Genomic DNA, 16145 nt, shown 5'->3' on the forward strand with positions numbered 1-16145 from the left:
AAACAAAACCAAAAAACAGGGAAATTCTTTACATTTCCTTCAGGGTCTCTGAAGAAACCTGGAAAAACCCTGTCTACAATGACAGCTGGATGTGGCATAAGGCTGGACACTTGGGACTGAGAGGATTGGTGAGATTGGGTGAGCAAATGCAGACCCTTTAAAGCAAAAATGCATGGCCCCCATTCCATGGGTCCCAACTCTCCAGGTTGAAGGGAATATTACTACAGCTATAACATGTACGGGAAACCTAGAGAATGGACACACTGTGAATACAAAAGGTTTCTAAAACTCAACGAGTAGTCCCTCTCCTGGTGCTCCGCTTTGACTTTCTAACTGCTTTACTATCAATCTCCCAACTTGGAGAGACAGCCCCTTTAACCTCCTGGTTCGCACAGGTTGCCAATTTGGCATAGGATGGAAGGGAATAGGGAGAACCAATGAGAGAGTTACTGTTAGGCATTTGGACGGGCACATGTCACTCTAATTTCCCGGCAGGAAGAAGAATTAACCAGAGTCTCAGCCACCCACCGGGAACCAGTATAGGTCCTGAACCAAAATTTTGGACTTGCGTACAGCTCACAAAAAACGAGTTGGAGAATGGAGCTCAGGGCCACAGCAATTCACAAACTGGCAGAGTAATAAAGGACAACTATCGTCCAAAAATCTGTTGAGGGATGGCAACGAGGCAGACTTGAAAGCCAGGCAGAATAGCAGGAAACAGATTTCAAGAGGTACGTTGGAATCGCCTTTAAAGCACAGGAAGAGGGACACAACTTCGACAATGACGCAGTTGGCCAAAAAGGGCGTATGCGTTTTCTCCCGAGTATATTCAGGAGAAAACGCATACGCCCTTTTTGGCCAAACAAGCAAGCGGGCAATGCAAATCTGCACTACAAAGAAGTATCACTTCCCACCGGTCAAAAGGGACATCCACGGGCTTCCCTGGTGCCGCAGTGGTTGCGAGTCCGCCTGCCGATGCAGGGGTCATGGGTTCGTGCCCCGGTCTGGGAAGATCCCACATGCAGTGGAGCGGCTGGGCCCGTGAGCCATGGCCGCTGAGCCTGCGCGTCCGGAGCCTGTGCTACACAACGGGAGAGTCCACAACAATGAGAGGCCCGCATACAGCAAAAACAAACAAACAAACAAACAAAAAAAGGGACATCCACAAAATGTGTAAAAACCAGAAAGGCAAGACACGCCCTGGAGAACAGGGAGCCTTGTTATGCTGATGGGCGGGATGTAAATTGCCAACTGCCTCACTGGAGGAGTGCATTGCGTTCCCTAAAACAAGTAAACAACAGAGCTACAGAGCCAAGGGCACTTCCAGTCTAGGGAATATATATTGGGAAAACTGAAAATCAATAAGACAGAGCCACCCCCAAATTTAGGGCTGCACTGCTTACAAGAACCTCAACTGGGGTACACCTTAAATATCCCAGGAAATATAAAAATGGTTCAAAAAACTGTGGTATTTATGTCCGATGGAATATCCCTCAGCCATGAAATCAATGTCATAAGACCAGGAGCAGCAAAGTGAGTGGATTCAGGTACGATGATTCTAAGTGAAATAAGTCACACAGAAAAAGAAACTTATCATAAGATATGACTTATGAAGATCCTGTAAACATGGCTACACATGAACTGAGTTAGGAAAGAGAACAGAGTCTCACATTGAGAAAACACTCTTATGCCTGCTGAAGGGGAAAGGAGAGGTGGGGTGATGCATAAAACCAGAGTTTGATATAAGCACAGGTACCATTTCCAAAACCAACTGTGGAATAGACAAGACCTACACCTTCCTCAGTGAAAGGGACTCAAAACCCCATATTTCCCGCAGAGGAATAGATCTGACTAGTAAGAATCTTAAAACCTATGTATTGATATGTCTCTGTAAGGGAATCAAGTGTGTCTAGACTGGCATAAACATGGCAGAGAGAATCAGCTCATACCCACTATAAAAAGGAATTTCAAAAACAAAACCAAAAAACAGGGAAATTCTTTACATTTCCTTCAGGGTCTCTGAAGAAACCTGGAAAAACCCTGTCTACAATGACAGCTGGATGTGCCCTAAGGCTGGAAACTTGGGACTGAGAGGATTGGTGAGATTGGGTGAGCAAATGCAGACCCTTTAATGCAAAAATGCATGGCCCCCATTCCATGGGTCCCAACTCTCCAGGTTGAAGGGAATATTACTACAGCTATAACATGTACGGGAAACCTAGAGAATGGACACACTGTGAATACAAATGGTTTCTAAAACTCAACGAGTAGTCCCTCTCCTGGTGCTCCGCTTTGACTTTCCAACTGCTTTACTATCAATCTCCCAACTTGGAGAGACAGCCCCTTTAACCTCCTGGTTCGCACAGGTTGCCAATTTGGCAGAGGATGGAAGGGAAGAGGGAGAACCAATGAGAGAGTTACTGTTAGGCATTTGGACGGGCACATGTCACTCTAATTTCCCGGCAGGAAGAAGAATTAACCAGAGTCTCAGCCACCCACCGGGAACCAGTATAGGTCCTGAACCAAAATTTTGGACTTGCGTACAGCTCACAAAAAACGAGTTGGAGAATGGAGCTCAGGGCCCCAGCAATTCACAAACTGGCAGAGTAATAAAGGACAACTATCGTCCAAAAATCTGTTGAGGGAAGGCAACGAGGCAGACTTGAAAGCCAGGCAGAATAGCAGGAAACAGATTTCAAGAGGTACGTTGGAATCGCCTTTAAAGCACAGGAAGAGGGGCACAACTTCGACAATGACGCAGTTAGCCAAAAAGGGCGTATGCGTTTTCTCCTGAATATATTCAGAAGAAAACGCATACGCACTTTTTCGCCAAACAAGCAAGCTGGCAATGCAAATCTGCACTACAAAGAAGTATCACTTCCTACCGGTCAAAAGGGACATCCACAAAATGTGTAAAAACCAGAAAGGCAAGACAGGCCCTGGAGAACAGGGAGCCTTGTTATGCTGATGGGCGGGATGTAAATTGCCAACTGCCTCACTGGAGGAGTGCATTGCATTCCCTAAAACAAGTAAACAACAGAGCTACAGAGCCAAGGGCACTTCCAGTCTAGGGAACATACATTGGGAAAACTGAAAATCAATAAGACAGAGCCACCCCCAAATTTAGGGCTGCACTGCTTACAGGAACCTCAACTTGGGTACACCTTAAATATCCCAGGAAATATAAAAATGGTTCAAAAAACTGTGGTATTTATGTCCGATGGAATATCCCTCAGACATGAAATCAATGTCATAAGACCAGGAGCAGCAAAGTGAGTGGATTCAGGTACGATGATTCTAAGTGAAATAAGTCACACAGAAAAAGAAACTTATCATAAGATATGACTTATGAAGATCCTGTAAACATGGCTACACATGAACTGAGTTAGGAAAGAGAACAGAGTCTCACATTTAAACAACACTCTTATGCCTGCTGAAGGGGAAAGGAGAGGTGGGGTGATGCATAAAACCAGAGTTTGATATAAGCACAGGTATCATTTCCAAAACCAACTGTGGAATAGACAAGACCTACACGTTCCTCAGTGAAAGGGACTCAAAACACCATATTTCCCGCAGAGGAATAGATCTGACTAGTAAGAATCTTAAAACCTATGTATTGATATGTCTCTGTAAGGGAATCAAGTGTGTCTAGACTGGCATAAACATGGCAGAGAGAATCAGCTCATACCCACTATAAAAAGGAATTTCAAAAACAAAACCAAAAAACAGGGAAATTCTTTACATTTCCTTCAGGGTCTCTGAAGAAACCTGGAAAAACCCTATCTACAATGACAGCTGGATGTGGCATAAGGCTGGACACTTGGGACTGAGAGGATTGGTGAGATTGGGTGAGCAAATGCAGACCCTTTAAAGCAAAAATGCATGGCCCCCATTCCATGGGTCCCAACTCTCCAGGTTGAAGGGAATATTACTACAGCTATAACATGTACGGTAAACCTAGAGAATGGACACACTGTGAATACAAAAGGTTTCTAAAACTCAACGAATAGTCCCTCTCCTGGTGCTCCGCTTTGACTTTCCAACTGCTTTACTATCAATCTCCCAACTTGGAGAGACAGCCCCTTTAACATACTGGTTCGCACAGGTTGCCAAATTGGCAGAGGATGGAAGGGAAGAGGGAGAACCAATGAGAGAGTTACTGTTAGGCATTTGGACGGGCACATGTCACTCTAATTTCCCGGCAGGAAGAAGAATTAACCAGAGTCTCAGCCACCCACCGGGAACCAGTATAGGTCCTGAACCAAAATTTTGGACTTGCGTACAGCTCACAAAAAACGAGTTGGAGAATGGAGCTCAGGGCCACAGCAATTCACAAACTGGCAGAGTAATAAAGGACAACTATCGTCCAAAAATCTGTTGAGGGAAGGCAACGAGGCAGACTTTAAAGCCAGGCAGAATAGCAGGAAACAGATTTCAAGAGGTACGTTGGAATCGCCTTTAAAGCACAGGAAGAGGGACACAACTTCGACAATGACGCAGTTGGCCAAAAAGGGCGTATGCGTTTTCTCCCGAATATATTCAGGAGAAAACGCATACGCCCTTTTTGGCCAAACAAGCAAGCGGGCAATGCAAATCTGCACTACAAAGAAGTGTCACTTCCCACCGGTCAAAAGGGACATCCACAAAATGTGTAAAAACCAGAAAGGCAAGACAGGCCCTGGAGAACAGGGAGCCTTGTTATGCTGATGGGCGGGATGTAAATTGCCAACTGCCTCACTGGAGGAGTGCATTGCGTTCCCTAAAACAAGTAAACAACAGAGCTACAGAGCCAAGGGCACTTCCAGTCTAGGGAATATACATTGGGAAAACTGAAAATCAATAAGACAGAGCCACCCCCAAATTTAGGGCTGCACTGCTTACAAGAACCTCAACTTGGGTACACCTTAAATATCCCAGGAAATATAAAAATGGTTCAAAAAACTGTTGTATTTATGTCCGATGGAATATCCCTCAGCCATGAAATCATTGTCATAAGACCAGGAGCAGCAAAGTGAGTGGATTCAGGTACGATGATTCTAAGTGAAATAAGTCACACAGAAAAAGAAACTTATCATAAGATATGACTTATGAAGATCCTGTAAACATGGCTACACATGAACTGAGTTAGGAAAGAGACCAGAGTCTCACATTTAGACAACACTCTTATGCCTGCTGAAGGGGAAAGGAGAGGTGGGGTGATGCATAAAACCAGAGTTTGATATAAGCACAGGTACCATTTCCAAAACCAACTGTGGAATAGACAAGACCTACACCTTCCTCAGTGAAAGGGACTCAAAACCCCATATTTCCCGCAGAGGAATAGATCTGACTAGTAATAATCTTAAAACCTATGTATTGATATGTCTCTGTAAGGGAATCAAGTGTGTCTAGACTGGCATAAACATGGCAGAGAGAATCAGCTCATACCCACTATAAAAAGGAATTTCAAAAACAAAACCAAAAAACAGGGAAATTCTTTACATTTCCTTCAGGGTCTCTGAAGAATCCTGGAAAAACCCTGTCTACAATGACAGCTGGATGTGCCCTAAGGCTGGACACTTGGGACTGAGAGGATTGGTGCGATTGGGTGAGCAAATGCAGACCCTTTAATGCAAAAATGCATGGCCCCCATTCCATGGGTCCCAACTCTCCAGGTTGAAGGGAATATTACTCCAGCTATAACATGTACGGGAAACCTAGAGAATGGACACACTGTGAATACAAAAGGTTTCTAAAACTCAACGAGTAGTCCCTCTCCTGGTGCTCCGGTTTGACTTTCCAACTGCTTTACTATCAATCTCCCAACTTGGAGAGAAAGCCCCTTTAACCTCCTGGTTCGCACACGTTGTCAATTTGGCAGAGGATCGAAGGGAAGAGGGAGAACCAATGAGAGAGTTACTGTTAGGCATTTGGACGGGCACATGTCACTCTAATTTCCCGGCAGGAAGTAGAATTAACCAGAGTCTCAGCCACCCACCGGGAACCAGTATAGGTCCTGAACCAAAATTTTGGACTTGCGTACAGCTCACAAAAAACGAGTTGGAAAATGGAGCGCAGGGCCCCAGCAATTCACAAACTGGCAGAGTAATAAAGGACAACTATCGTCCAAAAATCTGTTGAGGGAAGGCAACGAGGCAGACTTGAAAGCCAGGCAGAATAGCAGGAAACAGATTTCAAGAGGTACGTTGGAATCGCTTTAAAGCACAGGAAGAGGGGCACAACTTCGACAATGTCGCAGTTGGCCAAAAAGGGCGTATGCGTTTTCTCCTGAATATATTCAGGAGAAAACGCATACGCACTTTTTGGCCAAACAAGCAAGCGGGAAATGCAAATCAGCACTACAAAGAAGTATCACTTCCCACCGGTCAAAAGGGACATCCACAAAATGTGTAAAAACCAGAAAGGCAAGACAGGCCCTGGAGAACAGGGAGCCTTGTTATGCTGATGGGCGGGTTGTAAATTGCCAACTGCCTCACTGGAGGAGTGCATTGCGTTCCCTAAAACAAGTAAACAACAGAGCTACAGAGCCAAGGGCACTTCCAGTCTACGGAATATACATTGGGAAAACTGAAAATCAATACGACAGAGCCACCCCCAAATTTAGGGCTGCACTGCTTACAAGAACCTCAACTTGGGTACACCTTAAATATCCCAGGAAATATAAAAATGGTTCTAAAAACTGTGGTATTTATGTCCGATGGAATATCCCTCAGCCATGAAATCAATGTCATAAGACCAGGAGCAGCAAATTGAGTGGATTCAGGTACGATGATTCTAAGTGAAATAAGTCACACAGAAAAAGAAACTTATCATAAGATATGACTTATGAAGATCCTGTAAACATGGCTACACATGAACTGAGTTAGGAAAGAGAACAGAGTCTCACATTGAGAAAACACTCTTATGCCTGCTGAAGGGGAAAGGAGAGGTGGGGTGATGCATAAAACCAGAGTTTGATATAAGCACAGGTACCATTTCCAAAACCAACTGTGGAATAGACAAGACCTACACCTTCCTCAGTGAAAGGGACTCAAAACCCCATATTTCCCGCAGAGGAATAGATCTGACTAGTAAGAATCTTAAAACCTATGTATTGATATGTCTCTGTAAGGGAATCAAGTGTGTCTAGACTGGCATAAACATGGCAGAGAGAATCAGCTCAAACCCACTCTAAAAAGGAATTTCAAAAACAAAACCAAAAAACAGGGAAATTCTTTACATTTCCTTCAGGGTCTCTGAAGAAACCTGGAAAAACCCTGTCTACAATGACAGCTGGATGTGGCATAAGGCTGGACACTTGGGACTGAGAGGATTGGTGAGATTGGGTGAGCAAATGCAGACCCTTTAAAGCAAAAATGCATGGCCCCCATTCCATGGGTCCCAACTCTCCAGGTTGAAGGGAATATTACTACAGCTATAACATGTACGGGAAACCTAGAGAATGGACACACTGTGAATACAAAAGGTTTCTAAAACTCAACGAGTAGTCCCTCTCCTGGTGCTCCGGTTTGACTTTCCAACTGCTTTACTATCAATCTCCCAACTTGGAGAGACAGCCCCTTTAACCTCCTGGTTCGCACAGGTTGCCAATTTGGCATAGGATGGAAGGGAAGAGGGAGAACCAATGAGAGAGTTACTGTTAGGCATTTGGACGGGCACATGTCACTCTAATTTCCCGGCAGGAAGAAGAATTAACCAGAGTCTCAGCCACCCACCGGGAACCAGTATAGGTCCTGAACCAAAATTTTGGGCTTGCGTACAGCTCACAAAAAACGAGTTGGAGAATGGAGCTCAGGGCCACAGCAATTCACAAACTGGCAGAGTAATAAAGGACAACTATCGTCCAAAAATCTGTTGAGGGATGGCAACGAGGCAGACTTGAAAGCCAGGCAGAATAGCAGGAAACAGATTTCAAGAGGTACGTTGGAATCGCCTTTAAAGCACAGGAAGAGGGACACAACTTCGACAATGACGCAGTTGGCCAAAAAGGGCGTATGCGTTTTCTCCCGAGTATATTCAGGAGAAAACGCATACGCCCTTTTTGGCCAAACAAGCAAGCGGGCAATGCAAATCTGCACTACAAAGAAGTATCACTTCCCACCGGTCAAAAGGGACATCCACAAAATGTGTAAAAACCAGAAAGGCAAGACAGGCCCTGGAGAACAGGGAGCCTTGTTATGCTGATGGGCGGGATGTAAATTGCCAACTGCCTCACTGGAGGAGTGCATTGCGTTCCCTAAAACAAGTAAACAACAGAGCTACAGAGCCAAGGGCACTTCCAGTCTGGGGAATATACCTTGGGAAAACGGAAAATCAATAAGACAGAGCCACCCCGAAATTTAGGGCTGCACTGCTTACAAGAACCTCAACTTGGGTACACCTTAAATATCCCAGGAAATATAAAAATGGTTCAAAAAACTGTGGTATTTATGTCCGATGGAATATCCCTCAGCCATGAAATCAATGTCATAAGACCAGGAGCAGCAAAGTGAGTGGATTCAGGTACGATGATTCTAAGTGAAATAAGTCACACAGAAAAAGAAACTTATCATAACATATGACTTATGAAGACCCTGTAAACATGGCTACAAATGAACTGAGTTAGGAAAGAGAACAGAGTCTCACATTGAGAAAACACTCTTATGCCTGCTGAAGGGGAAAGGAGAGGTGGGGTGATGCATAAAACCAGAGTTTGATATAAGCACAGGTACCATTTCTAACACCAACTGTGGAATAGACAAGACCTACACCTTCCTCAGTGAAAGGGATTCAAAACCCCATATTTCACGCAGAGTAATAGATCTGACTAGTAAGCATCTTAAAACCTATGTATAGATATGTCTCTGTATGGGAATCAAGTGTGTCTAGACTGGCATAAACATGGCAGCGAGAATCAGCTCAAACCCACTATAAAAAGGAATTTCAAAACAAAACCAAAAAACAGGGAAATTCTTTACATTTCCTTCAGGGTCTCTGATGAAACCTGGAAAAACCCTGTCTACAATGACAGCTGGATGTGGCATAAGCCTGGACACTTGGGACTGAGAGGATTGGTGAGTTTGGGTGAGCAAATGCAGACCCTTTAAAGCAAAAATGCATGGCCCCCATTCCATGGGTCCCAACTCTCCAGGTTGAAGGGAATATTACTACAGCTATAACATGTACGGGAAACCTAGAGAATGGACACACTGTGAATACAAAAGGTTTCTAAAACTCAACGAGTAGTCCCTCTCCTTGTGCTCCGGTTTGACTTTCCAACTGCTTTACTATCAATCTCCCAACTTGGAGAGACAGCCCCTTTAACCTCCTGGTTCGCACAGTTTGCCAATTTGGCAGAGGATGGAAGGGAAGAGGGAGAACCAATGAGAGAGTTACTGTTAGGCATTTGGACGGGCACATATCACTCTAATTTCCCGGCAGGAAGAAGAATTAAGCAGAGTCTCAGCCACCCACCGGGAACCAGTATAGGTCCTGAACCAAAATTTTGGACTTGCGTACAGCTCACAAAAAACGAGTTGAAAAATGGAGCTCAGGGGCACAGCAATTCACAAACTGGCAGAGTAATAAAGGACAACTATCGTCCAAAAATCTGTTGAGGGAAAGCAACGAGGCGGACTTGAAAGCGAGGCAGAATAGCAGGAAACAGATTTCAAGAGGTACGTTGGAATCAACATTAAACCACAGGAAGAGGGGCACAACTTCGACAATGACGAACTTGGCCAAAAACGGTGTATGCGTTTTCTCCTGAATATATTCAGGAGAAAACGCATACGACCTTTTGGGCCAAGCAAGCAAGCGCGCAATGTAAATCTGCACTACAAAGAAGTATCACATCCCACCGGTCAAAAGGGACATCCACAAAATGTGTAAAAATCAGAAAGGCAAGACACGCCCTGGAGAACAGGGAGCCTTGTTATGCTGATGGGCGGGATGTAAATTGCCAACTGCCTCACTGGAGGAGTGCATTGCGTTCCCTAAAACAAGTAAACAACAGAGCTACAGAGCGAAGGGTACTCCCAGTCTAGAGAATATACCTCGGGAAAACTGAAAATCAATAAGACAGAGCCACCCCCAAATTTAGGCTGCACTGCTTACAAGAACGTCAACTTGGGTACACCTTAAATATCCCAGGAAATATAAAAATGGTTCAAAAAACTGTGGTACTTATGTACGATGGAATATCCCTCAGCCATGAAATCAATGTCATAAGCCCAGGAGCAGCAAAGTGAGTGGATTCAGGTACGATGATTCTAAGTGAAATAAGTCACACAGAAAAAGAAACTTCTCATAAGATATCACTTATGAAGATCCTGTAAACATGGCTACACATGAAGTGAGTTAGGAGAGAGAACAGAGTCTCACATTGAGAAAACACTCTTATGCCTGCTTAAGGGGAAAGGAGAGATGGGGTGATGCATAAAACCAGGGTTTGATATAAGCACAGGTACCATTTCTAACACCAACTGTGGAATAGACAAGACCTACACCTTCCTCAGTGAAAGGGACTCAAAACCCCATATTTCCCGCAGAGGAATAGATCTGACTAGTAAGAATCTTAAAACCTATGTATTGATATGTCTCTGTAAGGGAATCAAGTGTGTCTAGACTGGCATAAACATGGCAGCGAGAATCAGCTCAAACCCACTATAAAAAGGAATTTCAAAAACAAAACCAAAAAACAGGGAAATTCTTTACATTTCCTTCAGGGTCTCTGATAACACCTGGAATGACCATATCTACAATGACAGCTGGATGTGGCATAAGGCTGGACACTTTGGACTGAGAGGATTGGTGAGATTGGGTGAGCAAATGCAGACCCTTTAAAGCAAAAATGCATGGCCCCCATTCCATGGGTCCCAACTCTCCAGGTTGAAGGGAGTATTACTACAGCTATAACATGTACGGGAAACCTAGAGAATGAACACACCGTGAATACAAAAGGTTTCTAAAACTCAACGCGTAGTCCCTCTCCTGGTGCTCCGGTTTGACTTTCCAACTGCTTTACTATCAATCTCCCAACTTGGAGAGACAGCCCCTTTAACCTCCTGGTTCTCAAAGGTTGCCAATTTGGCAGAGGATGGAAGGGAAGAGGGAGAACCAATGAGAGAGTTACTGTTAGGCATTTGGACGGGCACATGTCACTCTAATTTCCCGGCAGGAAGAAGAATTAACCAGAGTCTCAGCCACCCACCGGGAACCAGTATAGGTCCTGAACCAAAATTTTGGACTTGCGTACAGCTCACTAAAAACGAGTTGGAAAATGGAGCTCAGGGCCACAGCAATTCACAAACTGGCAGAGTAATAAAGGACAACTATCGTCCAAAAATCTTTTGAGGGAAGGCAACGAGGCAGACTTGAAAGCCAGGCAGAATAGCAGGAAACAGATTTCAAGAGGTACGTTGGAATCGCCTTTAAAGCACAGGAAGAGGGGCACAACTTCGACAATGACGCAGTTGGCCAAAAAGGGCGTATGCGTCTTCTCCTGAATATATTCAGGAGAAAACGCATACGCCCTTTTCGGCCAAACAAGCAAGCGGGCAATGCAAATCTGCACTACAAAGAAGTATCACTTCCCACCGGTCAAAAGGGACATCCACAAAATGTGTAAAAACCAGAAAGGCAAGACAGGCCCTGGAGAACAGGGAGCCTTGTTATGCTGATGGGCGGGATGTAAATTGCCAACTGCCTCACTGGAGGAGTGCATTGCGTTCCCTAAAACAAGTAAACAACAGAGCTACAGAGCCAAGGGCACTTCCAGTCTAGGGAATATACATTGGGAAAACTGAAAATCAATAAGACAGAGCCACCCCCAAATTTAGGGCTGCACTGCTTACAAGAACCTCAACTTGGGTACACCTTAAATATCCCAGGAAATATAAAAATGGTTCAAAAAACTGTGGTATTTATGTCCGATGCAATATCCTTCAGCCATGAAATCAATGTCATAAGACCAGGAGCAGCAAAGTGAGTGGATTCAGGTACGATGATAATAAGTGAAATAAGTCACACAGAAAAAGAAACTTATCATAAGATATCACTTATGAAGATCCTGTAAACATGGCTACACATGAACTGAGTTAGGAAAGAGAACAGAGTCTCACATTGAGAAAACACTCTTATGCCTGCTGAAGGGGAAAGGAGAGGTGGGGTGATGCATAAAACCAGAGTTTGATATAAGCACAGGTACCATTTCCAAAACCAACTGTGGAATAGACAAGACCTACACCTTCCTCAGTGAAAGAGACTCAAAACCCCATATTTCCCGCAGAGGAATAGATCTGACTAGTAAGAATCTTAAAACCTATGTATTGATATGTCTCTGTAAGGGAATCAAGTGTGTCTAGACTGGCATAAACATGGCAGCGAGAATCAGCTCAAACCCACTATAAAAAGGAATTTCAAAAACAAAACCAAAAAACAGGGAAATTCTTTACATTTCCTTCAGGGTCTCTGATGAAACCTGGAATGACCCTATCTACAATGACAGCTGGATGTGGCATAAGGCTGGACACTTTGGACTGAGAGGATTGGTGAGATTGGGTGAGCAAATGCAGACCCTTTAAAGCAAAAATGCATGGGCCCCATTCCATGGGTCCCAAATCTCCAGATTGAAGGGAATATTACTACAGCTATAACATGTACGGCAAACCTAGAGAATGGACACACTGTGAATACAAAAGGTTTCTAAAACTCAACGAGTAGTCCCTTTCCTGGTGCTCCGGTTTGACTTTGCAACTGCTGTACTATCAATCTCCCAACTTGGAGAGACAGCCCCTTTAACCTCCTGGTTCGCACAGGTTGCCAATTTGGCAGAGGATGGAAGGGAAGATGGAGAACCAATGAGAGAGTTACTGTTAGGCATTTGGATGGGCACATGTCACTCTAATTTCCCGGCAGGAAGAAGAATTAACCAGAGTCTCAGCCACCCACCGGGAACCAGTATAGGTCCTGAACCAAAATTTTGGACTTGCGTACAGCTCATAAAAAACGAGTTGGAAAATGGAGCTCAGGGCCACAGCAATTCACAAACTGGCAGAGTAATAAAGGACAACTATCGTCCAAAAATCTGTTGAGGGAAGGCAACGAGGCAGATTTGAAAGCCAGGCAGAATAGCAGGAAACAGATTTCAAGAGGTACGTTGGAATCTCCTTTAAAGCACAGGAAGAGGGGCACAAATTTGACAATGACGCAGTTGGCCAAAAAGGGCGTATGCGTTTTCTCCTGAATATATTCAGGAGAAAACGCATACGCCCTTTTTGGCCAAACAAGCAAGAGGGCAATGAAAATCTGCACTACAAAGAAGTATCACTTCCCACCGGTCAAAAGGGACATCCACAAAATGTGTAAAAACCAGAAAGGCAAGACAGGCCCTGGAGAACAGGGAGCCTTGTTATGCTGATGGGCGGGATGTAAATTGCCAACTGCCTCACTGGAGGAGTGCATTGCGTTCCCTAAAACAAGTAAACAACAGAGCTACAGAGCCAAGGGCACTTCCAGTCTAGGGAATATACATTGGGAAAACTGAAAATCAATAAGACAGAGCCACCCCAAAATTTAGGGCTGCACTGCTTACAAGAACCTCAACTTGGGTACACCTTAAATATCCCAGGAAATATAAAAATGGTTCAAAAACCTGTGGTATTTATGTCCGATGGAATATCCCTCAGCCATGAAATCAATGTCATAAGACCAGGAGCAGCAAAGTGAGTGGATTCAGGTACGATGATTCTAAGGGAAATAAGTCACACAGAAAAAGAAACTTATCATAAGATATGACTTATGAAGATCCTGTAAACATGGCTACACATGAACTGAGTTAGGAAAGAGAACAGAGTCTCACATTTAGAAAACACTCTTATGCCTGCTGAATGGGAAAGGAGAGGTGGGGTGATGCATAACACCAGAGTTTGATATAAGCACAGGTACCATTTCCAAAACCAACTGTGGAATAGACAAGACCTACACCTTCCTCAGTGAAAGGGACTCAAAACCGCATATTACGCACAGAGGAATAGATCTGACTGGTAAGAATCTTAAAACCTATGTATTGATATGTCTCCGTAAGGGAATCAAGTGTGTCTAGACTGGCATAAACATGGCAGCGAGAATCAGCTCAAACCCACTATAAATAGGAATTTCAAAAACACAACCAAAAAACAGGGAAATTGTTTACAATTCCTTCAGGGTCTCTGATGAAACCTGGAATGACCCTATCTACAATGACAGCTGGATGTGGCATAAGGCTGGACACTTGGGACTGACTGGATTGGTGAGATTGTGTGAGCAAATGCAGACCCTTTAAAGCAAAAATGCATGGCCCCCATTCCATGGGTCCCAACTCTCCATGTTGAAGGGAATATTACTACAACTATAACATGTACGAGAAACCTAGAGAATGGACACACTGTGAATACAAAAGGTTTCTAAAACTCAACGAGTAGTCCCTCTCCTGGTGCTCCGGTTTGACTTTCCAACTGCTTTACTATCAATCTCCCAAATTGGAGAGACAACCCCTTTAACCTCCTGGTTCGCACAGGTTGCCCATTTGGCAGAGGACGGAAGGGAAGAGGGAGAACCAATTAGAGAGTAGCTGTTAGGCATTTGGACGGGCACATGTCACTCTAATTTCCCGGCAGGAAGAATAATTAACCAAAGTCTCAGCCACCCACCGGGAACCAGTATAGGTCCTGAACAAAAATTTTGGTCTTGCGTTCAGCTCCCAAAAAACGAGTTGAAAATTGGAGCTCAAGGGCACAGCATTTCACAACCTGGCAGAGTAATAAAGGACAACTATCGTCCAAAAATCTGTTGAGGGAAGGCAACGAGGCGGACTTGAATGCGAGTCAGAATATCTGCACTACAAAGATGCATCACTTCCCACAGGTCAAAAGGGATATCCACAAAATGAGCAAAAACCAGAAAGGCACGACAGGCTCTAGAGAACAGGGAGCCTTGTTATCCTGATGGGCGGGATGTAAATTGCCCACTGCCTCACTGGAGGAGTGCATTGTGTTCTCTAAAACAAGTAAACAACAGAGCTACAAGGCAAAGGCACTTCTAGTCTAGGGAATATACCTTGGGAAAACTGAAAATCAATAAGAACGAGCAAGCCCCAAATTTAGGGCTGCACTGCTAACAAGAACCTCAACTTGGGTACAGCTTAAATATCCCAGGAAATATAAAAATGGTTCAAAAAATTGTGTTACTTACGTAGGATTGAATATCCCTCAGCCATGCAATCAATGTCATAAGACCAGTAGCAGCAAAGTGAGTGGATTCAGGTACGAAGATTCTAAGTGAAATAAGTCACACAGAAAAAGAAACATCATAAGATATCACTTATGAAGATCCTGTAAACATGTGTACACATGAACTGAGATAGGAAAGAGAACAGAATCTCACATTTAGAAAACACTCTTATGCCTGTTTAAGGGGGAAGGAGAGGTGGGGTGATGCATAAAACAAGAGTTTGGTATAAGCACAGGTACAATTCCAAAAACCAACTATGGTATAGACTAGACCTACAGCTTCCTCAGTTTAAGGGACTCAAACCCCATATTTCCCACAAAGGAATAGATCTGACTAGTAAGAATCTTAAAACCTCTGTATTGCTATATCTCCGTCATGGAATCAAGTGTGTCTAGACTGGCATAAACATGGCAGCGAGAATCAGCTCAAGTACACTATAAAAAGGAATTTCAAAAACAAAACAAAAAAACAGGGAAATTCTTTACAATTCCTTCAGGGTCTATGATGAAACCTGGAATGACCCTATATACAATGACAGCTGGATGTGGCATGAGGCTGGACACTTGGGACTGAGAGGATTGTTGAGATTGGGTTAGCAAATGCAGACCCTTTAAAGCAATAATGCATGGCCCAGATTCGATGGTTCCCAACTCTCCAGGTTAAAGGGAATATCACTACAGCTATAACATGTTCGGGAAACCTAGAGAATGGACACACTGTGAATACGAAAGGTTTCTAAAACTCAACGAATTGCCCCTCTCCTTGTGCTCCGGTTTGAATTTCCAACGGCTTTACTATCAATCTCCCAACTTGGAGAGACAGCCCCTTTAACCTCCTGGTTCGCACATGTTGACAATTTGGCAGACGATGGAAGGGAAGAGGGAGAACCAATGAGA

Source organism: Mesoplodon bidens (assembly GCF_964165515.1).
Source record: "Mesoplodon bidens genome assembly, contig: HAP1_SCAFFOLD_69, whole genome shotgun sequence".
NCBI lineage: Eukaryota > Metazoa > Chordata > Mammalia > Artiodactyla > Ziphiidae > Mesoplodon > Mesoplodon bidens.